Here is a 25705-nt window from a genome sequence, read left to right as displayed (position 1 = left end):
GAATTCTTAATCTGTCTTATTTGTATTTGGCAAGTACCACCAAAAAAAAATGATCTTTGCCCTCTCCCAAACCAAAACAGAATTTAAATTTACAACTCTCAAAAGCAAAGTAATCTAATGTTACAAATAGAGTAACTGCTAAACATTTTTAAAGTAATAAATAGAACGAATAGTCTCTTACTCAGACTGTAGTTAGTTGTCTTTATTTATTTTTATTTATTTTTAATTTATAAGAAATATATTTTATTTTAGTCATCTTTAAATAACTTATATGTGCACGTGGCATAATATTTAAAAGGAACAAAAAGATAAACAGTAAAAAATAAGCCTCCCTCACAGTACCCTCCACCAGCCATATGCTGCTCCTACCCACAGTCAATCCCAGTTATCAACTTCATTTATATCTCTCAAGAGATTGTTTATATGTGTATATATATATACAGACATATAAGTATTCCTACAGAAGGCAGACTATAGAAATCAGCACACCTTTCCAAGATGTTAGTTAACAAAGGAACACCAGGCTTCCATGTAGACATTTGTATTGGGAATATGTTTATTGTCTCAGATACATACCATCATCATTGCATATCTCATCAATAAAATGCCAGTTTCCATTGACTTTCACTAGACCCATCAATTCACTCTTGGGGAATAGTTGACACAATTATGGTAACTTGCACTTTCCTAGACCACATATTGTCAAACCTACATCAATCAAAAGTGGTTGCCCTCTACACATGATGGGCAACAGTCATCCTGGGAGCCTTGTTTCTATCATCCTGGAATCTCTTTGAATCCTTTCCTGTGTTTCATCCTCTGTTTGTTAATCCCATGTTTTCTTCTTCCTTAGTTTATTTGGTTTATTTCCTTGTTTTGACGGAGAACACCCTCCAGTCACATCCTGAGAAAGCATATGTAAAGATAAATGTTTTAGGTCTTGTATGTTAGGAATTATCACAATATTATCCTTCCACTTAACTAAAGATTTAACTAAGTATAGAATTGTAGGTAAAAATAATTTTCTTTCAGAATTTTGAAAGCCTCAGTCCATTGTTTTCAAACTACTAGTGTTGCTACTAAAAAATCTAAAATTGTTTTGATTCTGAAGTGTTTGTGACCCGTTCTGATTGTTTGTGTTGTCCTCCCTTTGGAAGGTTCTTCTCATTGCAAAACGTTCTGAAACTTCAGAATGATGTATCTTGGAATTAGTTTATTCTCGTCCATTTGGCTGAACACTCCGTAAATTCCCTTCAATGTGCCACTCATATCCTTCAGACGGACAAAGTTTCCTTTATTATTTCACAGGGATTTCTGCCCCCACTCCATTTTCACTGATCTCTCTCCTAGAACTCCTATTATTTCACAAAGATATTCTGAGGATAGTTTTCTCATTTCCTTATAACTTATTCCTTACATCTTATTTACCAATTCTTTGATTTTTGCTCTGCTTTCCAAGAATTTAATTCACCATTAAATTTCAATTACCCTACTATTTTTAAATTTCTGCTATCTTTTTCTCTAAGGATTTAACAGTATCCTGTTATTTTTCCATTAATCCAATGATTTTGTAAAATATCTTAGAAAATGCTGATTTAAAAAAAATCTTCCCTCTTTGTATTCTTTATTACTTCTAAATTAACAAAAATAATTTGTTCTTTATTCTGGAATCTACCTTCTATATCTGGTAATTCTTCATCATCTGTATATACTTAAAATTATGAGACTAAACTGATGACTGGATGCTCTGAATATATGGATCTTCATATCTTCATATGATCAAGGATAAGAGACCAAAATAATACTTGAAAGTTCTGAGCATGTGTAGAAGGATGTGGCTTGTCAACTTTAGGTGAACGAGTGAACCACTTATTAGAAAGTCCCAATTTTAGTATCCACAGAAAAAAACTTTACTCTTACACTGATCAGTTTCCCCAAAGAAGAATCTTCCATTCTCCCATCTAAAGGGTACAGATATAATTACCAAGACATCTGTGACCCAGTAGAAGGGGGTAAAAAACTGGAGTCTCTGAATTTGGTCATCATATGGTCACTTAATCCCCTGTTTTATTTAGGAATCCTAACCCACAAACACGGTTCACATCATCATTGAAGAGATCCTGTTTTACCTTTCCTGGAGAACGAACACCAGATTTGAAGGGGTAAGCAGGGGGTCAGTAGCAGCACAGGATGGAAGGGATGATGATTTTATGGATCTCCTGGAGCAGTTTTCTCCTCATCTAGTTGCTCACTCACCACCAAATTTGTAAAGGTACCTGATACTATTATTTCCTGTGCCTTTAGTGGCTATTCTGTATAAATTTGGCTATTTCTCAGCCTCCTACCTTACTGCTAAGCTTTCTTGGGTCTGCTAAGAGAATCACTACCCACCCATCTGCCTTCTGGCTCCAAAACTGAGTTGCAATTGTTTCCTCTCGCCTTCCTTTTGTCCTTGCAGATTTATCTAATTGTTTGAAAACCCTTTTCTGTAAAGTGCTATATTAAAGGTAACTATCTGAAGTTAATAGTTAAAATTCTATACCCAATGAAACTATTAGTTAAGTGGAAGGATAATCATGATAATTCCTAATACACAAGACCTAAAACTTTTGTCTCTACATACCCTTTCTCAAGATGTTACTGTAGGGCGTTCTCCATCTAAACAAGGGAATAAACCAAGTAAACTAAGAAAGAAGAAAATATAGGATCAGCAATCAAGAGTCAAACACACCAAAGCATCAAAGGAAATCCAGGATGATATAAAGGGGGATACCAGCATGTCTGCTGCCCCCCAGGTGTAGAGGGCAACCACTTTTGATTGATGTACGTTTGACAACATGTGGTCTAGGAAAGTGCAAGTTACCGTAATTGTGTCTACCCTTCCCTGGAGAATGAATGGATAGGTGTAGTGAAAGTCAATGGAAACTGCCATTTTATTGATGAGTTCTATAATAATTATGGTGTGTAGCTGAGACAATAAATAAATTCCCAACATGAATGTCTACCTGGAAGCCTAATATTCCTCTTTTAAACAATGCCCTTTTGTTTCCTTCTTTGCAGTTGTCGCAATTTGCATTTATTGTGTTTCTCTCCTTAGAACAAAAACACCTGCAGGACAATGACCTTGCCCATCTTGAACAGCTTTACCTGTCCACCACCTAGTACAGTCACTGGTATACAATGACCCTCAAGACATGCTTATTTAATGAAAAAACAAGTAAAGAAATAGATTAACCCACCTTCTTAGAGTAATGAGAAGGTAGGAAAAGCATGGCATAGAAAAAGAAAGCAAGAGGCTCTCTTCATCCTCCCTTGCCTTATTTAGTTTTGTCAGATTCAAACACAGTTATTTTACTCTGACAATGGCATAGACACAGACATGAGGCTCACGTCTGATTTTTTTTTAAAAAAAGGTATCCCAAACTTGAATACAAGCCAAAAAGTAGTGTGTGGACTATGCTTTTAATGATCATACAAGGCACAGACCCACTCAATAAAACACACTTAGTTAAATCAACAATTGTTTACCATTGATAAAAGATCTCAGACTTAGTGAAGCCACACGTAAATTTGGAAAAATTTGTCCTATAAAAGTGCAAGTTCTTTTCTTTTTTTTTTTTTCCATCATCCTTTTACTTGGCTGAAAAGTGCAAGTAATTTTTGTACAGTGAAACATATAATCCATAGGTTACAGCTTTATTTCCCGGTAGGATGTTAACCAGTTTTACATCTCACCCAGAAACCTTACCTTAACATTTCTTTATTAATTTTCTTGTAAATACTTTGTTCCAAAAATGCTTTTTGCACCAGTATTAACACTCTATTAGTTTCCTCACTAACTAATGGGTTGAATAAAATCTTGACACGTTCATTTTATATTTGTGTGAGAGTTACGCTTGTAAACTTTCAAAAAATTTACCTAAACACAATAATTATTTCCAGAAAAGTAACCATGATATCACAAATTGCCATGGTACATACATAAGACTGATTCCACAATGGCCTTTTCCATGAACAATAATGCAGTATAGATAAATACTTCCAGGAAAAGTAACATTTTATATAACAGAAACACGGCAAGTAAATATTTGATCTAATACATAAAGTTGTTTTATATTTATCTATTTATTTATTTATTTTTGAGACATAGTCTCTCTCTATCACCAGGGTGGAGTGCAGTGGCACGATCTTGGCTCACTGCAACCTCCGCCTCCCGGGTTCAAGCAATTCTCCTGCCTCAGCCTCCTGAGTAGCTGGGACTACAGGCACATGCCACCACGCCCAGCTAATTTTTCTATTTTTAGTAGAGAGGTTTCACCATGTTGGCCAGGATGGTCTCGATCTCTTGACCTCATGATCTGCCCGCCTCGACCTCCCAGAGTGCTGGGGTTACATAAAGTCTTTTAACTCATGTAACTGAACTTCTGATTTCTATCTTCTTTCTAGAATATTTAAGCTTGACATTTTCCATGAGCTCATGTACTCCCGTTTGCATGAGTCATCAAGAAACAGATCACAAAAGCCATTCGAGCTGTTTATATTTGGACTACATATGCCCACCATGGAAACAGGAAGAACAGTGTAGAGAAGCTTTAATTCCAGAGCTCTGTGGAGGTCTAGAAGATTATGGGTTTCAATTGTGCTTTCTCTCTCCCACATTTGCAAAGCACAAAATGAAAATCTCACTAATCTAAATCCTTTGAGGCCAATTTAGAAGCAATAAAATAAGTCAAAGTTTGCTCATATAGGTTATAAATCTGAGTATGTGACAGTATCTCTGTCAAATAGTAAGATACCTCTTGTCTTTTAGGTCCTTTAAAAAATAAGGATCACACGTTTAACCAAGATTTCTTAAACCACCATTAGATGGCACCCCTCCATCTACAAAAATAATCAACAGCAACAATTTCTCAAATTATGACGAAGTCTTCAGGATCTAAGGATAGATTTTTGCCCCCTGTAACTCTTCTCAAACAAACATAATTTTGTAATCCTACATAGATCTTAAAAAGTCATGAAAAGCAGTTTTCTTGAAATTAAGAGCTCACTGAAAACAGCTTTAATTAGCTCTAGTCAAACAAAAATATTTTTTCTCCTGAAATTCAGTAGTATTATCTAATTTTTTAAAATTGTTTCTTTAGATACTTTCTGTGAGTTTCTTTCTCTTCGTTGAAGACAGTCTGCTTTTATTGAAGAATCTAGGTGCTTTTATGCTTTCTAAATGAATTATTTGCACTCACTGCCAGTAAGAAAGAAAGCAAAAGAGGGAATTTAATGTTATAAACCCAGATGCCTAGAGATATGTGTTTTTTAGTCCAAACTGTGTTTACAAAACAATACTAAAAGATCATTTTTGCCAAGATTTAAAATTTGTAAATTTCACATTTAAAAAATGGATTTCTAGATTATTTTGAAAAATTACCAGAATTGGCAAATCTGGGTCCACATTTCTCCATGGCATCCCTTGCCTGGAGCTAAGCAGTAGCTACCAGTCAGACAGAGAATTTGCTCTCCTATACCCTCCTAATGTCTCCTCAGACTAGGGTCAAAGAGGAAAGTAAGAAATTTCTTATCTCCATGTCATTCAGAGGTGGAAAACCAGTTCACAAGGTGGTGAGCGTGCATGTGTGTGTATGTGCCTACACACACATGCACGCTCACCACCTTGTGGAATGCCTCCATGCAGTGACCCAGGACTTTGATTTTATAGGACAATGGGAAGAATTCCTGGCAGTGCCTCCATGGACATCCTACCACAGATGCCATGAAGCCTTTAGCTGGACACTGCAAGTGCCTCCTGGGGTGTTGGACCCCGAGTCACCTCCAAAGCACGAGGCAAGCATTGATTCCACTCAGCTTTGGGCTCCAATCTAGTCTCTGCCATCTTCCCAGCTGTGGAAGTTTAGACAAGTCACTTCCCTTCACATGGCCTTGAGTTTCCTCAATTGTTAAAGGGAAGCAAAATGAACAGCTACAGCACTGAGGCAGTCGTGAGGCCCAGAGGAGGGAATCCATCTCTGTGCACCATGAAGTGCCAGTTTCTAGGCTCTAGACCTTCAATCTCCACATTGTCAAGAGACCAAAGGAAACAGCATTGGGCATCCTGGACTGTCTTATATGAGCACCACCCATACATCCACAAGCTCCTGCCTACCCTCCACAGTAGCAACATTAGAGTGAAGGAATGTTTGAAGTAGACGGAAACACTGAGAATTTAGGAAAGTTTAAAAGAACAATGAAAACTCATCATGGACTTCAAGGTCAGAAGATAAATGAATTACAACACTGTATGTGAAAGAACAAAATGTTGGGGCTTCTGATGTTCTGGATGACCCCTAAAATTTGAACCACAGTATCCGCCACCTCTACACACTGCAACTGGCATGGGAAGCACAGGTAGAGGTCTGGGAACTTTGCAGATGCCTCCCCTCCCAGCTACATGTATGATCTCAGAGAAGGAGAACAGTACTTTTCATGGTTAGAAAAAAAAGTTTGTATTTCATCTGTAATAATTTGTGGTTCCTCCAGGTTTAAAAAAAAAAAAAAGGAAAAAGAAATGATAGAAACCAAAAGTTAGATCAAGAGGCCCTGAAAGTGTTTTGAAATGGAAACCACTGCCACACCACTTTGCATGTGCCCAGTCTTTCTTCAGGCTTAAACACCACAAATCTTTTAACCACCCAGCTTCTGCTGAGCCACCACTATGACTTTATATCTTGATTTTTTTAATGTCTATTAATCATTTCTATAACACAACAGAAATATAAAGCATGATACAATTTGACTAATTAAAGTCAACACTTTATTCCAGTTTTCTTCGTTTTTAGCTAATGTTCTTTTTCTGTTCCAGGATCACATCCAGGACACCACATTACATTGGGTTGCAATGTTTCCTTAGGCTCCTTTTGGCTGTGACATTTCCTCAGAGTTTTCTTATTTTTGATGACGTTGGCGCTTTTGAGGAATGTGGTCAGGTATTCTGTAGCATATCCCTCCGTTGGGATTTGTCTGACAACTTTCTCATGATTTTTGTTTTTAAAAAGAAGTAGGTCTTTATTTAATTTTGTTCACAATGTGCTGTTTTCTGGTTCTCACTTTCATTTATTACTTTTGACACAAAATGGAATTGTGTGAATTTACCAATGATATGAAGAAAAATAAACATTTTATTATTCTGGCTAAATATGTGGCAATTCCTCAAGGATCTAGAACTAGAAATACCATTTGACCCAGCCATCTCATTACTGGGTATATACCCAAAGGATTATAAATCATGCCACTATAAAGACACATGCACATGTATCTTTATTGCGACACTATTCACAATAGCAAAAACTTGGAACCAACCCAAAGGTCCATCAATGAGAGACTGGATTAAGAAAATGTGGCACATATACACCATGGAATAGTATGCAGCCATAAAAAATGATGAATTCATGTCCTTTGCAGGGACATGGATGAAGCTGGAAACTATCATTCTCAGCAAACTATCACAACGACAGAAAACTAAACACTGCATGTTCTCACTCATAGGTAGGAACTGAACAATGAGAACAACTGGACACAGGGTGGGGAATATCACACCCCAAGGCCTGTTGTGAGGTAGGGGGAAGGGGTAAGGATAGCATTAGGAGAAATACCTAATGTAAATGACGAGTTAATGGGTGCAGCAAACCAACATGGCATATGTATACCTATGTAACAAACCTACACGTTGTGCACATGTACCCTAGAACTTAAAGTATAATAATAACAAATATATATGTGATGCTCAAATGAATTAGGCAGAGCTCTGGAAGATCACTTATGGTCCAGCTAAGTACTACCTCTTTCCCATTTGCAAGGTATTTGCATGTCATATTATCTATTGTCACTACCAGGAGCCATTTACCGAACTAAAACAAGATATTTAATATTTTTTAGACATTCAATCCCTTCAATTAACAATTTTCCACAGGGCCTCGAGGACTGTACAAAATTATATTAAAATAAGAGCCTTAATTTGCAACCAAAGTACCTGAACATGCTCTATTATTCCCCCAACTTCTACAATCCTCCACCAATTTGAAACTTGTAAAACCTAAGCCTGGATTACAAACATTTCCATCCCAGGAGGTTTGAAGCCAATGACTTTACAGTATTATTTCTCCATCTGTCTCATACACATTGAACTTGTGAGATTTCATGTCATCTCAGTATGCTACGATGTTTTGTCGTTATGTTTATATCTCTAAGGAAAAATCTCTGAGATTGGGCTTCTCTGGCTTCTCAGTTACACAGAAGTTTATAAATAAAAAAAAGATGATAAAGCCTAAGATCAATTTTTAATGACTTTCTATAATGCTTGATAAGATTACAAAAGCATTTATCAATCAGGTAAAAACCAAATGTGAAAATACTCTTTGCTAAATCCATTGAAGATTGTTAAGTACCCTCTAGAAGTGACACTAACTCCAGGGTAAACTCATTTCAGACTGATGTATTTAGTGATAAAAATGTTAATAACATCTATCAGAACATTTAAAAATTCCATGTCAAGGGATGAAAATTTTCCAGTTTAGGGAATGCCTAAGAGTTTATCAATGACTGATCATTTAGATGGGTCAGAGCTGTATAAAACATTTTGTAAAATTTTTTATTTAAAATTTTAAATAAGGTATTCATTAGTTTTGATTTAAATTCATCTTTGTAGAGAAGTGAATGCCTAATACTATATTGGCTTTACTTTTTCTGGCTTTCATGAACATATTTTGTAAGTACACCTGTGTTTTTCTCAATGCATTTACTCTAACCATTTCTTTTCTTACCTTAAGCCTCTACTCTTTGGGGGTTTTTTATGGCCATGCGCTACTACCTACACATATTCCAAAATTAAATGTTTCTCTTCTTTTCTCGCTCTTAAAGGATTTGGTGGGGTTTTTTGTTTTAAATGCAGCCCAAACTGTGTTTCAGTACTCTGCTGGGATTGGAGGGATAATAGGGTTAGATTGATAGATTTGATTAAAATTGTCTTATAACTGTGATGTAACAAAGATTATTAATTCCTTGGTATCCCTAGCATGTAACAAGTATGAACTAGTCCACAGCACCCATGGTGCAAATGTGTCAGCACTCCATTATTTTCCAAATTAAATTAAATCCTACTCAAGATGCCATGCATCACGCTGGCAGGAAATCCATTTTTACCTCTTGGAGCTCCCCTACTTGTATGCTCTAAGAATTCCAGTGGCTAATGCATTCCTAAAGGAGATCTGGTGTCTCCCAGGCTACAGTACTTCAGCTGCCTCTGAGCTCTGGTACCTGATGCCCTGTCTTAAGAAAGTCTTCCTCCACCTGTCCAGGCCTGCTACTTCAGGCTGTGTCCCTTGTGCCTCACTAGCCCCAACTCCTGGCACGGGTCAGCACAATTCTTCAGAGCAGAAGCGCTCCACTGCCTATGCCACTTCTTTAGTGCTATCTTTAGCCCACAGGGTCCCTAAGCAGCTCTCTCTGGCTACAGGGCTTACTGCCAAGTCTTTTCAAGAGCTTAGTCTTTTTGTTCATGGACACAAGTTTGAAAGAGCTTAAAGGAAAGCCATGTGTGGCATGTGGGCACTATTGATGTGCTGTGGCTGTGTCTAACATTCATTCATCTTTCAATGGCATTCAAAAAGTACTCACTGAGTCTCTACTATCTGCCAGGCATAATTGAAGGCATGGGTATACCACAGTAAACATGACGAAAATCAAGGCATTTAAATAGGATTCCATCTTGAGTGAGTTTTTTCCTAAGAAAAAGTAAATCCTTTTTAAATCTATTCTTGCCTCCCAACTATGCCCTCCACACTACCGCATGAATAGTTACTGAAAAATGAATAGTATATCTTCATACATTTAAAATAAGAATGTTTATTCTTACTTGCTTTCATTATTGCATCAGATTCCCCATCAATATTTACTGTCCACCCTTAAACTTTTGTAATAGTTCAAACATTTAAAAGATTTTATTTCCCTTCCCTCAAAATTATCCATCTCTATCTCTATAGATTGTCTCCAAAAATGGAACACGCATACCCTTCTCTAAGGACAACCCACCATCTATGCTTCTGACCTCATTCTTTCATGTTTAAGATTTTACCTCTATTAATTTATCTTCCTCTTCTTCCTCTCTTCTCTTCTCTCTCCTTCCTTCTCTCTCTCCTTTGCTCCTCATCCCACGAATGCACTCTTCTTACCTACAAACAACTTCCCATTCTCAGCCTGGTTTCCTCTTCAAGCTTCCACTTCAACTCCCTCCTTCCCTTCAATATCAGATTTAACCCTGTCCTCTGAGCAATCTCAGCTTTGCCTATTCCCTGTAAAAGTCTCCCAGTGCAACTCTTATCCTTTCATTTAAGTTCCAACCAATATTCCCCAGTGTGGTCTATGCAATGCTATGCCCACATTTTGATCAGATGAAAGAATTCTGTTAGAAATACATTTAGGAAATACATTTGTGCAGATACTACCTAACCTTAAATATTCAAAATACTTACTAAAGTCTATAACAAACCCTAAGTAGGCCTAAAAGAATGCAACTTTTATTCAATATTTCCAACATCTATAAAGGCCACAGAACAACTTTCCCCATTGATATTTACATCCTGCAGAACAACACTCATATTGTCAGCTATCAAGACATTTCCACTGAGCTACCCCGAAGTTTCTGGCAAACTATTTTGATTATAGTGGCAATAATTCTTGTTAAAGAAATAAATCCCCAATCTTGCTCACACTTTCAACTGACTTCTACATATCTCCAAACAAATGTCCTACCAGTCCCTCAAACATGTATCAAGCCAAAACTAAGTGTTAACACCTCCCAATTACCCTCTGCCTCTGTCCTGTGTCCGCATAGTGAAGACGAGTTGATCATATCTCTCTTATAAATCACCTGTAATATTATTCTTTGTCTTATAACTACATAGACCACCCATTACTCTTTGTTTTTGTTTTAAGAAGTGTGTTTAGTCTGTTCTTACACTGCTATAAAGAACTGCCAGAGACTGAGTAATTTATAAAGGAAAGATGTTTAATTGACAACACAGTTCTGAATGGCTGGGGAGGCCTCAGGAAACTTACAATTATGGCAGAAGAAGAACCAAACACGTCCCAGGAGAGAGAAGTGCTGAGCAAAGGGGGAAGAGCCCCTTATAAAACTATCAGAACTCACAAGAACTCACTCACTATCATGAGAACAGCATGGAGGTAACGGCTCCCATGATTCAATTACCTCCCACCTGGTCCTTCCCATGACATGTGGGGATTATGAGATCTACAATTCAAGATGAGATTTGGGTGGGGACACAGCCACACCATATCAAAGTGTGTCATATTTTATTTACCTTTGCATCCTCTTCTACCCTAAACCTAATCATATTCCAAATTACCAATCTATACTTTTTTATTTCAAGAAGAAATCATATTACACAGACTCACAAACACTTGTGTTTGTTTGAGTGGTGGATTATAAAAATGTTCATTATTTTTATTGTAGTAATGTTTTCGCAGATGTATACGTCTGTAGTAGTGGATCAAATTGTACAATTTAAACATATGAAGTTTATTTTAATTACATATCAATAAAGTTACGTAAAAAACACAAAATTCTTAGCATGCTTGGAATACAAGAGAATTTGCTAATTTGATAAAAAGAGTATACCAAAAAAAACTCCTACCAAGATCATAGTTAATGATAAAATATTTTTTTCTTTGAATACTACATTTTTTTTTATTTCAACGGGTTTCGGGAGAACAGGTGGTATTTGATTACACGAGTAAGTTCTTTGGTGGGATTTCTAAGATTTTGATACACCCCTCACCCAAGCAGTGTACACTGTACCCAATGTGTACTCTTTTTAAAAAATTATTATTATACTTTAAGTTCTAGGGTACGTGTGCACAATGCGCAGGTTTGTTACATAGGTATACATGTGCCATGTTGGTCTGCTGCACCCATCAACTCGTCGTTTACATTAGGTATTTCTCCCAGTGCTACCCCTTCCCCAGCCCCCACCCCACGACAGGCCCTGGTGTGTGATGTTCCCCGCCCTGTGTCCATGTGTTCTCATTGTTCGATTCCCACCTATGAGTGAGAACATGCACTGTTTGGTTTTCTGTCGTTGTGATAGTTTGCTGAGAATGATGGTTTCCAGTTTCATCCATGTCCCTGCAAAGGACATGAACTCTTCCTTTTTTATGGCTGCATAGTATTCCGTGGCATATATGTGCCACAATTTCTTTTTCTTTTTTTTTTTTTTTTTGAGACGGAGTCTCACTCTGTCGCCCAGGCTGGAGTGCAGTGGCGCAATCTCGGCTCACTGCAAGCTCCACCTCCCGGGTTCACGCCATTCTCCTGCCTCAGCCTCTCCGAGTAGCTGGGACTACAGGCGCCTGCCACCACGCCCGGCTAATTTTTTTGTATTTCTAGTAGAGACGGGGTTTCACTGTGGTCTCAATCTCCTGACCTCGTGATCCACCTGCCTCAGCCTCCCAAAGTGCTGGGATTACAAGCGTGAGCCACTGCGCCCAGCCACAATTTCTTAATCCAGTCTATCATTGATGGACATTTGGGTTGGTTCCAAGTTTTTGCTATTGTGAATAGTGCCGCAATAAACATACGTGTGCATGTGTCTTTATAGTAGCATGATTTTTTATAATCCTTTGGGTATATACCAAGTAACAGGATTGCTGGGTCAAATGGTATTTCTAGTTCTAGATCCTTGAGGAATCACCACACAGTCTTCCACAATGGTTGAACTAATTTACACTCCCACCAAACTTGTAAAACCGTTCCTATTTCTCCACATCCTCTCCAGCATCTGTTGTTTCCTGACTTTTTAATGATCACCATTCTAACTGGCATGAGATGGTATCTCATTGTGGTTTTGATTTGCATTTCTCTGATGACCAGTGATGATGAGCACTTTTTCATGTGTCTGTTGGCTGCATCAGTGTCTTCTTTTGAAAAGTGTCTGTTCATATCCTTTTGACCACTTTTTGATGGGGTTTTTTCCCGTGAATTTGTTTAAATTCTTTGTAGATTCTGGATATTAGCCATTTGTCAGATGGGTAGATGGCAAAAATTTTCTCTCATTCTGTAGGTTGCCTATTCATGCTGATGGTAGTTTCTTTTCCTGTACAGAAGCTCTTTCCTAGAAGAAAACCTAGACAATACTATTCAGGACACAGGCATGGGCAAAGACTTCATGACTAAAACACCAAAAGCAACAAATGGCAACAAAAGCCAAAATAGACAAATGGGATCTAATTAAAACCAACGTGTAATCTTTTATCCCTCGCTCTCCTACCACCCTTTCCCCTGAGTCCCCAAAATCCATTTATCATTCTTATGCCTTTTCGTGCTCATAGCTTAGCTCCCACTTATGAACAAGAACATACAATGTTTGGTTTTCCATTCCTGAGTTACTTCTCTTAGAATAACGGTCTCCAATTCCATCCAGGTTGCTGCAAATGCCATTATGTCATTCCTTTTTATGGCTGAGTAGTCCTCCATGGAACATATATACCACATTTTCTTTATCCACTCGTTGATTGATGGGCATTTGGGTAAGTTCCATATTTTTGCAATTGCGAATTGTGCCGCTATAAACACGCATGTGCAAGTATCTTTTTCATATAATAACTTCTTTTCCTCTGGTGATACCCAGGAGTGGGACTGCTGGATCAAATGGCAGATCTACTTTTAAGGTATCTCCACACTGTTTTCCATAGTCCAAACATTTGTTTTGAGTTCACATCACCTAAGTTACATCCTGAATCACTCTTTATTATCTGTGTTAGTTTGGCAAGTGGCTTAGCATCTCTAAATCTCAGTTGTGTCTCTAAACCTGTTTTCTCATCTGAAAATGTGAAATTAAATCATCCACCTCAAAAGCAGTTGTGAGGATTCACTGAAGTAATGTATGTAATATACTTAGCACAATGCCTAAGTTATGTTAACCATTCAATAACTTGTGTTATTCTTATTAATTCTTATTAATTCACCCAATTTACATGAACAAAACCATGTAAATTGGTTATTTTAGCTGCTTATACCGTATACTGGTTTGCTTAACCCCCTACAATTTAAAGTGAACAATTATTTTGTCATTATTATAGTAACTATTTTATCTAGCCAGTAGATAATATTTACATAATTTCCGAAGTGATATATCAGAAAAATATGAATATATGTATATTTTTTGAGACAGAATCTTGCTGTGTTGCCCAGGCTGGGGTGCAGTGGTGTGATCTCAGCTCACTGCAACCTCCGCCTCCCGGATTCAAGCAATTCTCATGCCTCAGCCTCCCAAGTAGCTGGGATTACAAGTATGGCTTGTAACCAGGCCTGGCTAATTTTTTGTATTTTTAGTAAGGACGGGATTTCGCCATGTTGCTCAGGCTAGTCTCAAACTCCTGGCCTCAAGTGATCCACCCACCTTGGCCTCCCAAAATGCTGGGATTACAGGCATGAGCCATCATGCTCAGCCTCATTAAAAATATTTTATGACAAAGGATAAATGCTTGAGGTGATGATACCCCATTTACCCTGATGTGATTATTATGCATTACAAGTCTGAATCAAAAAATCTCATGTAACCCATAAATTATACATCTACTATGTAACCACAAAAATTAAAAATTAAAAAAATTATGAAAACTACAGACATGAGGAAGTGTTCAAGGGTCACAAGTAGGATAAATACAATACAAAAATACTATTACAGCATTTTTATTTAAAAAAACACACAAGTGCCATTTTTCCAGTAATAGTAACTAAATGATATATGACATGACTGATACGTCTGTTGTTACAGAACATTAAAATAACAGTGCATTATTATACTTTCAAATTGGATGGGGCCACTTTTAATAGATTACAGGTAGCTGCAAATTCTTTAGTACTCCTCACTTTGAGAACGGAGTCTAAGTCCTCTCCCCTTGAATCTGGGCTTTGGTGACTTGCTTAACCAAAAGAATGCAGTAGAAATGTGACATTCTTGGTCTTCTGAAGCTACGTCATTGAGTTGTTTTGAAGTTTCTGCCCAGTCCTCTTGGAATGCCTGCCCCAGAAGAAGGCACCACAGTATAAGGGATCTGACTACCTAAGACTGCCATGCTTTCAGGAAGCCTAAGCTAGCCACATGGAATGGCTATATGGAAAGAGACATATCTAGTTAGCCTCCAGCCATCCATACATGTCATGTCCAGATATGACATCACAACTCAGACATCAGATACATGAATGATTAAGCAGTTAGATGATATCAGCCTCAGCCATTATCGGGCTGCAACTCTATGATGCACCCCAAGGAAGAAGAGCCCAGCTAAGTCCTTCAAACCCTAGACCTGTGAGAAATCATCATAAATTAATTTAAGCCACTAAGTTTGGACATGGCTTCTTACATAGCAATAGATAACAAAACATCTCTGTTTCTGATCCTGCTGTTTGAACACACATTAATTCCTCAAATGAAATACAACAAAATGTGTCATTTTAATTCTTATAACTATTTAAAATAATAAGGGAAGTCATATCATAAAATATCAAGGTATATTTTAAATGAGTTTTATGATGAAGCATGTTAATCTAAAATGGAATATTTTACATTAAAATAGAAGAAATTTATAAATATATTTATGTATATAAGTGAGTATATCCATAGAAAAGCACTGGAAGAACAGTGGTCAACCTTTAGGTACAGAGTTTTTCAGTAATTTTGGTGTTTCTTTGTGCTTTTCTATGTTTTCCATAGTCTCTACATTTAATATATTTTACTTTTGGTCATTTCTGATGCTGTTTTTGAAAAGCAAAATTCCAGAAATTAGAACTCTGAACCGAAACCTTAAAACTAAGATCATTTAACACCCACAATCTAGCACTTGAATTGTGGGTATAAACACCCAGGGCTTAATTACGACCTTATAGTTAGAATTAGATGAATGTGTTCTCCACCCATAAGCAAACAGGGAACTTCTTAACATGTTTCATACATGTCAAATGTTTTTATAAAATAAAAAAGGCAAAAATATCACTTAATCAACACAAGCATATAGACATTGAAACAAATAACAGATCATCTATTGTATTTTTACCATTCCCCACTTTTCTTCCATTCCCCACTTTCTTTCTCAGCCATAATACACTGCTTGAGGAGAGAAGCCAGTTTCCCTCCACATACATGTATTTCACATCCTTCTGTGAAATCCTTTGTACCTAAAACTTACCTTTGAAGAAAATTCACAAGTGAAAAGGAAGCCATTAACAGAATTCATTGAGTGCATCAACTATGGTATCTTTCATCTCTTGACTTCGCCTTAGGAACTCTGGTGTCATAAATTGAAATATGGAGAGTCTTTTTGTAATAATGTAATGACTCCTCAGACTTCCTTCTGTTATTATTTTGCCTTTGATCAATGTGTCCAGCATGCAGAACATTTTGAAGTTATACCAACCACTCCGCCCTCACTTTCTATCATGATAATTGTCTTTTCCTTCAGTCATAAAGTTTAGGCTAATCAATTAGCTTTAAAAAAATGGAAGATATCTTTATTTTTCTCTTTGTGTTTCTTGAAAGACAATGTTTTTTAGCTTCTTATTATTCTGACTTAAAATTTTAGTTTGATGCTCTTTTAATTCCTGATTTCCATCTAAGTTGCAAAATCAGTTGAGAATTCTGTGGTTATAAGCAGGTAGTTAGGCTCCGAGTTAAAGTTTTCAATGAATTGGTTTACTTCAACTTCTCACTTGGACTCACTTTCCCATTATCAGAGTTGTCCCCTCCCACTCTGAATATCCCCCGCTTCCCTAACTTCAGCTACCTCTTATGACTCTTTAGATATTCATTTGTGGTTTAGAACATATGAAAGGATAGCAATACAAAAAGTGACTGGAAGGGCACATGGTCAGTTCTTCCTTCTTGAGTCACATTTTCATGTGGCTTCCTGACATCACACTCCTCTGGTTTTCCTTCTCACCTCACTAGAAGCCCCTCTGCCTCCTTTGCTGAACCCTTGCCTTCCTTCTGACCTCTACGTGATGGGACGTATCACTTCTCAGGCTCAGACTGCTTCATCCACATTCAGACTCACTCTGGTCTCATTCACTCACCTGTAATTTAAAACACCGTCTCCCAAATTTACATCTCCAGCCTAACTTCTCCCCTAAATCCCAAACTCATTATCTCCATCAGACTATTTGGCATCTCCAGGTGAAGATTTTTTAATCTCATTTTTATTTTCTAAATATATAACACATTTATATGAATCCAAAGTTAAACCTATATAAGAAAGTATATTCAAAGAATGCTCACTTCCATTTACCCATTCTTTTCCTCCCTCTATAGATAATCATTTCTACTAGGTTTTAAGTCACCAACGTTTCTTTTATAAGTAAATGCATATATACTGGCAAATAACTGAAGTAAAGCAACTGAATATAAAGTAGTGATAATAGCACAGACATAAATTTTTCTAGTGGCTATAGAATACAGTATTTTCACTGTCTATACCTAGTAGAATAAATTCTAAGGACAAATACAGCTGTAAAGAAAGCTTATATTTCATTAAATATTCTCAGTGGTAGTATCAGTATAATTACGTGAAATTAAATTTCTATGCTGTAGAATACACATTTTGAAACCATATTTTATATACTGTAGATATATATTTTGAAACTATACATTTTGTAGGATAGAGCAAATAATAATTACTTAAAAGAAAACACGCTGGGCACAGTGGCTCATGCCTGTAATCCCAGCACTTTGGAAGGCTGAGGCAGGAAGATCACTTGAGGTCAGGAGTTTTAAGTCCAGCCTGGCCAACATGGTGAAACCTCATCTCTACTAAAAATACAAAAAATTAGCTAGACATGGTGGCACGCGTCTGTAGTACCAGCTTCTCAGGAAGCTGAGGCAGGAGGAATAGCTTGAACCTGGGAGGCAAAGGTTGCAGTGAGCGAAGATTGCACCACTGCACTCCAGCCTGGATGACAGGGCAAGACTCCATTAAAAAAAAAAAAAAGAGAGAGAGAGAGAGAAAAGAGAAATGATAATAAAATCAAAGAAATCATGTAAAGTTTCTGTAAGGTTAAACTTAAACTGGAAATATCAGTATCACATCATGACTTTTTTTCTTTGTAAAAAATACATATTTCCTGGCTCTGTCCACTAAAAAGACTTCCAAGTAATGACAGCTCAATAACAATAAGGATCATAAGGGCCCAGACTTTTGCCTCTAACCATCATTCCCCACTACAAGGAAGCAGCACTTTTTAGAGGAATGACTGGTATCTGGGGAAAGAAATATGCAAAATAAACCTGAACATCTTGAGCAAGGAAACTATGTAAGAGTAATGAGGTCACGTCACAAGAGAAACATGAAAGTGTTCCCATTGGCTAAAGATTAAAATTTTTGAGTATCTAAAGTGACAATGAATGTGATTGTTTGAAACATGTGGAATATATAAATCCATATGTCCATAGGGATGAAAAGAAAGATGGAAAGAAAGTCAGTTCAATGGCCACCACCGAAGGTAACTAGGGCACAAACTACTTACTTTGAAATTAACATTTAAAGGGAAAGAATTAAACATTTATCCTGTCTATCCTAGGTAAACTCCTTTTCCAGGTAACCAAATAGCCAAGTTGTTAAGGAAAAAGTTTTTCCTTACAGAAAAATTCCAGCTAATGAGGTAAGAATGACAGAGTTAGAAAAGCACCTATTTGTAACTCCTAGTAAAATAATTAATCAAGGAAGCCAGCATGCGTGGATGAAACAATTAGATAAAAATATAATGGGAAACTTAACAATGAAAGGATTGAGCTGTCACCACCTGAACCCACTGCTGAATCCCAATGTCACTAAAGTGATAGAGCCAGACACGGTATGCCTCCTGATGTGATGTAATATGAAATTCACAGCACCATACCAATGTAGCATTCTTGCCCAAAAAGCAGAACCTAAATCTAATTGGGGCTTTAGAGCTAACTTCCAGTTTACAGGAAAAATGGGGACTAAAGAAATATGTGAAGTAATCCAAAAAAGAGAACAAATTCAGAACTTGGACACTCTATGGGACAAATTGCCACATTACTTCTACAAATCACTATTGGTTGGTGGGTAGGAGATGCCAAGAAGACTACTGTCAGATAGACTATCTACAACTTAATTATATTCTAATTAGAAGAAATTAACTATAAAAAGACATTTTCAAGACAATCAAGGAAATTTGAAGGTGGACTTATTACTGAACAATACTATGGAATTATTGTTAGTTTTGTTAGGTAGGATAAAAGCACTGTAGTTATGTAGGAAAATATCCATACATTTTATAGCTGTACTCTATATTATGTAGACATACAAGAAACAAGTATGGCAAAATCTTGATAATTGCTAATTCTGAGTCGGGGGTAAAAATGGGCTTATTTTACTATTCTACTTTTGTGCATGTTGGAAAGCTTTTATAATAAAAATATTTAATGGCACACTCCACATAATAATCAAAGCTCTAACTTAAATTTAACATTAACTCTTCTGCCCCAACTAGGGACTGCTGCAAGCTGGTGGCTTACAGCTGGAGAAAGAGTTATTGTCCATCTTTTCTTTTTGCTTGTCGATAGTTTTCTTCCTCCCTCAGCTGGCCAATTGGTTTCCCATCCCCACTAAGGACAGAGCAAGGTGAGGGTTGAATAAGGTCAGAACTGAGAAGAGGTTAGAAAGGTTCTTACTTGACTGGACTGGCTTAAGATGGCTTCGTTCTCTATGTCCTTGGCTGAATCATTCTAGTGGAATTTTAAGTCTTTGCAGAGGTCTCACTGCAGGGCCCATCAACTTCAATCCTAATATGCAGGGATTGCTTCTTTCAGCTGACTAATCTAGATCTCCTTCAACTTCAGCTTCTGACAATATGGCTTCTGACAATATGCCCACAGCAATGTACCCCTGGGCTCCCCTTCCCCTGACAGGCTGCCCTCTGGGCAGGGTCCCTTTAAAATGACCTCAGGCTAACATCTTTACCACAGGTTTCACCGCCAGCCCTGGGGCTCACTTCCATTTGCCCTGCTGTGGGAGGTGATACAGTTTATCCAGACTCCGCCCTCCGTCCTACAACCCCAGGCCTCCTTAGCTCCCTCAGAAATTGATCAGGACTTTTGTCGTTGTCTTGAAGCAAAAAATCATACTCTCCAAGGGGTTTTGTTGAAGCCCTTCTCACCACACTTAGGATGACGCACAGATACACATGAGAGGCAGAGGGACAGGGGATGCTCACAGCACCCCCACAGTTCTCCCAATATAAATTCTCCTCAGAAAATTCTCTCTCAGATTTTACCCTTGAATTTTTTATATACTCAATGTAAGTGAGAGAATTCAAAAGTTATATAATTGGTTTTGTTATATTCTTTGAAATTTTGTGTTTGGATAATTTCTCACAACTCATTTTGACATCTGATATATTTGTTGGTGCTTCAGTTGAAATTCCAGTGTAAAAAAAAGTATGAATATATCATCAGCAGGAGGTCAAAGTGGCTTTTTCCTTTTTTAAAGTAACCCAGAAACCACATCATCTGTCAAATGGGTACACTTCAACAAAGTAGTCCACAATAGCTACCTTGCTTGTTATTATTTTAATTAATAGCAAATGCAGTGTGGTGGTTTTATAATATGGAACCAAAATTTTTTGACACTTCTCCATTAAAAGGTGGGTGTTTATCCCCTCTTCTTAAACGTAGGTTCTATGGCCACTTGAACAATAAAATATAGTAGAACTTAATACTGTATTTACTTCTAGCAAAGACAGGCTGGCTTTCAGATCCAAGTCTTTAAAAACTGGCAGCATCCACTTCTGGTCTCTTGCACCGCTTGCTCAATGACTGCTCAGGACACCTAGTCATGATGCTGTGAGGAAGCTAAGGTCACCCCACAGAGTGGCTCACATGGAGAACTAAGAGCCAGCATCAATTTGCCAGCCAACTTGAGTGAGACATCTTGGAAAAGGATACTCCAGGCCCAGGTGAGCTGCCCCAGGAACCCTGTATATAGCAGAGACAAGCGGTCCCCACCAAGCTCTACCCAAATTACAGATTCATGAGCAAAATAAGTGGTTATTTTAAGTCATTAATGTTTAGAGAAGTTGGTTACGTCTAAAGCACATACATATAATTTGGGACTCCGCTTCAAGCAGAAAAGTAAAAATTAAAAACAAAATGCTTAGGGGCTGAAGCTTGAGCTCTAGCAGCTTCGAGGTAAATTTAAACATTTTTTGGGATTCTAGAAGAAGAAAAAGGAGCTAAGAAAAAAAAGTTTCATTTAGGCACCCAAATCATTAATAATTTGAATTGTATGTGTCACAGTATTAGCTAATAGCAGCTAACTTTACCAAGCGCTACATGATGTTTTAACTGCTTTACATGAAACTCAGTTAATCCTCCTGATAACCAGCTAAAATACTGTATAATATAGGTACTATTATTATGCCCATTGTGAAATGAGGAACCTGAGTTACAGAGGGATTAAATATATTTGCCAAAATATACTTTGGAAATGGCCAGGATATAAACCCAAGCCATCAAAGTCCAGATCTTACACTCTTAACAAAATTCTACATTTTCTATTAACAAAGAAATCCTACTAATAGTCGGCCGGGCGCAGTGGCTCACGCTTGTAGTCCCAGCACTTTGGGAGGCCGAGGTGGGCGGATCACGAGGTCAGGAGATCGAGACCATCCTGGCTGACACGGTGAAACCCCATCTCTACTAAAAATACAAAAAATTAGCCGGGCGTGGTGGCGGGTGCCTGTAGTCCCAGCTACTTCGGAGGCTGAGGCAGGAGAATGGCGCAAACCCAGGAGGCGGAGCTTGCAGTGAGCCGAGATTGCGCCACTGCACTCTAGCCTGGGTGACAGAGTGAGACTCCATCTCAAAAAAAAAAAAAAAAGAAATCTTACTAATAGTCACATAGGAAAGATCATTTTCAAAGTCACTATATCTATAGCACCTATCGTATTAAAAATACCATCAAATGAAAAGTGCACATTTTACTCTCTTCTCTCTATAATCAAACTCAGTCTCTTATGGGCAGCACAGTATGTTATTTCCAACATTAATGAATAGAAAAGCCCTTACACCTAGTGATTAACTATGTAATAAGAATGGTCATACTATATACAATTTCAAACCCACAGTGATTTACCATTTGCAAGGTAATTAGTTGTAGGCCTAGATGTTTTTTGTGGCTATCATGATACCTCAATAGAACAAAAGTAATGAAAAAATGCAAGTATGGGGCCCTAATTCTATGGTTACATTCATCTCCTGTGCTGAAAGAAGTGTGCCAGGGGAGGGAGGGAAAGCTTTTTGGTAGCTAGAAGAGTAGGAATGGAATTTCCAAATGTATGGCGCCACGAAATCATAAGGATGTTAAAATATCACTAAAAATCGTTATAAAACAAGTTTTGAGGCTGTAATAAAATGTGAAAGCAGAAATTGCCAGCTCAATGTTTTTTTCAAACTCACGTTAGGGTGCTTCAGTAAAAAATGAATGAATTAATGACCAATTCCTAATATATATCACTGATGAATATTACTGAGAAATAAAAAATGAGATGAAGTAAAGTCTCTTGGAAGCTAAAAAGCTTCAGGAAAGTCTATTAATCATATATTGTACTAAGGTCTCAACTACTAGGTATGCTACTGACTTATAAAAGCTAGGGCATTCTAGTCATCTGAAAGCATGAACAATTTCCAAAGTTTCCTGACTTTACTACTTAAATACTATATAAAACTGCCACACAATGATCAAATTGCTTTACAATAATACTCAAAGATTGTTTCCAATTATTTATACTTTTGGTAGAAAAATTAAAAATCCTAGATAAGTTTTAGAAATATATTTATTATAGTGATGTTTTCAATGTAACACTACCCAATGAAAATAACTATTACAGATGTATTTATGATTGTACATTTATTTATATTAGAAAATTTAAGATACAAAGTGAATTCATTTTAAACTAAGCCAGGCATGGAGGGTTGAGCCTGTGATCTCAGCCACTTGGGAAGCTGAAGCAGGAGGATCACTTGAAGACAAGTTTGAGACAAGCCTGGGCAACACAGAAAGATCCTATATCTTAAAATAATGTTTTTTTAATTAGCTGGGCATAGTGGTGCACATCGATAGTCCCAGCTACTTGGGAGAATGAGGCAGGAGAATCTCTTGAATCCAGGAGCTCAAGGCTGCAGTGAGCGATGATGATACCACTATACTCCAGCCTGGGTGACAGAGTGAGATCCCATCTCTAAAAAAAAATTCTCAAAGTAAAAGAGTGGAGTAAGATTTATCAACAACAGAAAATTAAAAAGACCAGGAGTCACTATTCTTCTATCAAATAAAACAGACTTTAAACCAATGAAAGTTAAGAAGGACAATGAAAGGCATTACATAATGACAAAGGGTACAATCTGACAAGAAGCTTTGGCTATCCTAAATATATACACACCCAACTCTGGAGCACCCAGATTTATAAAACAATCTCTTCTTGGCCTAAGAAAAGACTTTAGACAACCATACAAAAATAGTGGGAGATTTCAACATTCCACTGACAGTGTTAGATCAATGAGGCAAAAAATTAACAAAGAAACTCTGGAATTAGGCTTAACACTCGAGCAATTAGACCTAATATACATCTACAGAACACTCCACCCAACAACCACAGAATATACATTCTTCTCATCTGCACACAGAACACATTCCAAAAAAAAAAAAAAAAAAAAAAAAAAAAAAAAAACACATGCTTGGTCATAAAGCAAGCCTCAATAAATAAAAAACAACTGAAATCATATACCAAGTACACTCTTGGACCACAGTGCAATAAAAATGAAAAGCAATACCAACAAAATCGCTCCAAATTACACAATACATGGAAATTAAACAACTTACTCCTAAATAACTCCTGGGTGAACACTGAAATTAAAGTAGAAATGTAAAAATTATTTGAAACCAATGAGAGTAGAGACACAACTTACCAAAATCTCTGGGATACAGCCAAAGCAGTGTTAAGAAGAAAGTTAATAGCCTTAAAACACCTTTATCAAGAAATTAGAGCCCTGTCTGACAGCTCTGAAGAGAGCAGTGGTTCACCCAGCACGGCATTTGAGCTCTGAGAATGGACAAACTATCTCCTTAAGTGGGTGCCAGAGCCCCGTGTGGCCTAACTGGGAGACACCTCCCAGTGGGTGCCGACAGACACCTCATACAGGCGGGTGCCCCTCTGGGACGAAGCTTCCAGAGGAAGGCTCAGACAGCAATATTTCACTGGTGATGCCCAGGCAAACAGGGTCTGGAGTGGACCTCCTGCAAACTCCAACTGACCTGCAAATGAGGGACCTGACTGTTAGAAGGAAAACTCACAAACAGAAAGGAATAGCATCTACATCAACAAAAAGGACATCCACACCAAAACCCCATCTGTAGGTCACCAACATCAAAGACCACAAAGGTAGATAAGACCACAAAGGTAGATAAAACCACAAAGATGGGGAGAAACCAGAGCAGAAAAGCTGAAAATTCTAAAAACCAGAGCACCTCTTCTCCTCCAAAGGATCACAGCTCCTCACCAGCAACGGAACAAAGCTGGATGGAGAATGACTTTGACGAGGTGACAGAAGTAGGCTTCAGAAGCTCGGTAATAACAAACTTCTCCGAGCTAAAGGAGCATGTTTTAACCCATCTCAAGGAAGCTAAAAAACCTTGAAAAAAGGTTAGACGAACGGCTAACTAGAATAAACAGTGTAGAGGAGACCCTAAATGACCTGATGGAGCTGAAAAACATGGCACAAGAACTTCGTGATGCATGCACAAGCTTCAATAGCCAATTCGATCAACAGGAAGAAAGGATATCAGTGATTGAAGATCAAATTAATGAAATAAAGCGAGAAGGCAAGGTTAGAGAAAAAAGAGTAAAATAAAACAAACAAAGCCTCCAAAAAATATGGGACTATGTGAAAAGACCAAATCTACGTTTGACTGGTGTGCCTGAAAGTGACAAGGAGAATGGAACCAAGTTGGAAAACACTCTTCAGGATATTATCCAGGAGAACTTCCCCAACAGGAAACACAGAGAACACCACAAAGATACTCCTCCAGAAGAGCAACCCCAAGACACATAACTGTCAGATTCACCAAGGATGAAATGAAGGAAAAAATGTTAAGGGCAGCCAGAGAGAAAGGTTGGGTTATCCACAAAGGGAAGTCCATCAGACTAATAGCAGATCTCTCGGCAGAAACCCTACAAGCCAGAAGAGAGTGGGAGCCAATATTCAACATTCTTAAAGAAATGAATTTTCAACCCAGAATCTCATATCCAGCCAAACTAAGCTTCATATGTGAAGGAGAAATAAAATCCTTTACAGACAAGCAAATGCTGAGAGATTTTGTCACCACCAGGCCTGCCTTACAAGAGCTCCTGAAGGAACCACTAAACATGGAAAGGAACAATCGGTACCAGCCACTGCAAAAACATGCCAAATTGTAAAGGCCATCAATGCTGTGAAGAAACTGCATCAATTAATGGGCAAAATAACTAGCTAACATCATAATGACAGGATCAAATTCACACATAACAATATTAACCTCAAATGTAAATGGGTTAAATGCCCCAATTTAAAGACACAGACTAGTAAATTGAATA

The 25705-nt window shown here is 37.5% G+C and overlaps 1 protein-coding gene across 4 annotated transcripts in view; it reads right to left on the bottom strand.

The window, feature by feature from the left end:
* Positions 1-25705, bottom strand: part of ADGRV1 (adhesion G protein-coupled receptor V1) — a 598696-nt gene that overhangs the window by 550261 nt on the left and 22730 nt on the right. The gene's annotated exons all lie outside the window — the stretch shown is intronic.

The sequence above is a fragment of the Symphalangus syndactylus genome, chromosome 11 (assembly GCF_028878055.3).
Source record: "Symphalangus syndactylus isolate Jambi chromosome 11, NHGRI_mSymSyn1-v2.1_pri, whole genome shotgun sequence".
Classification (NCBI taxonomy): Eukaryota; Metazoa; Chordata; class Mammalia; order Primates; family Hylobatidae; genus Symphalangus; species Symphalangus syndactylus.
This window is presented reverse-complemented; position numbering and strand designations above follow the sequence as displayed.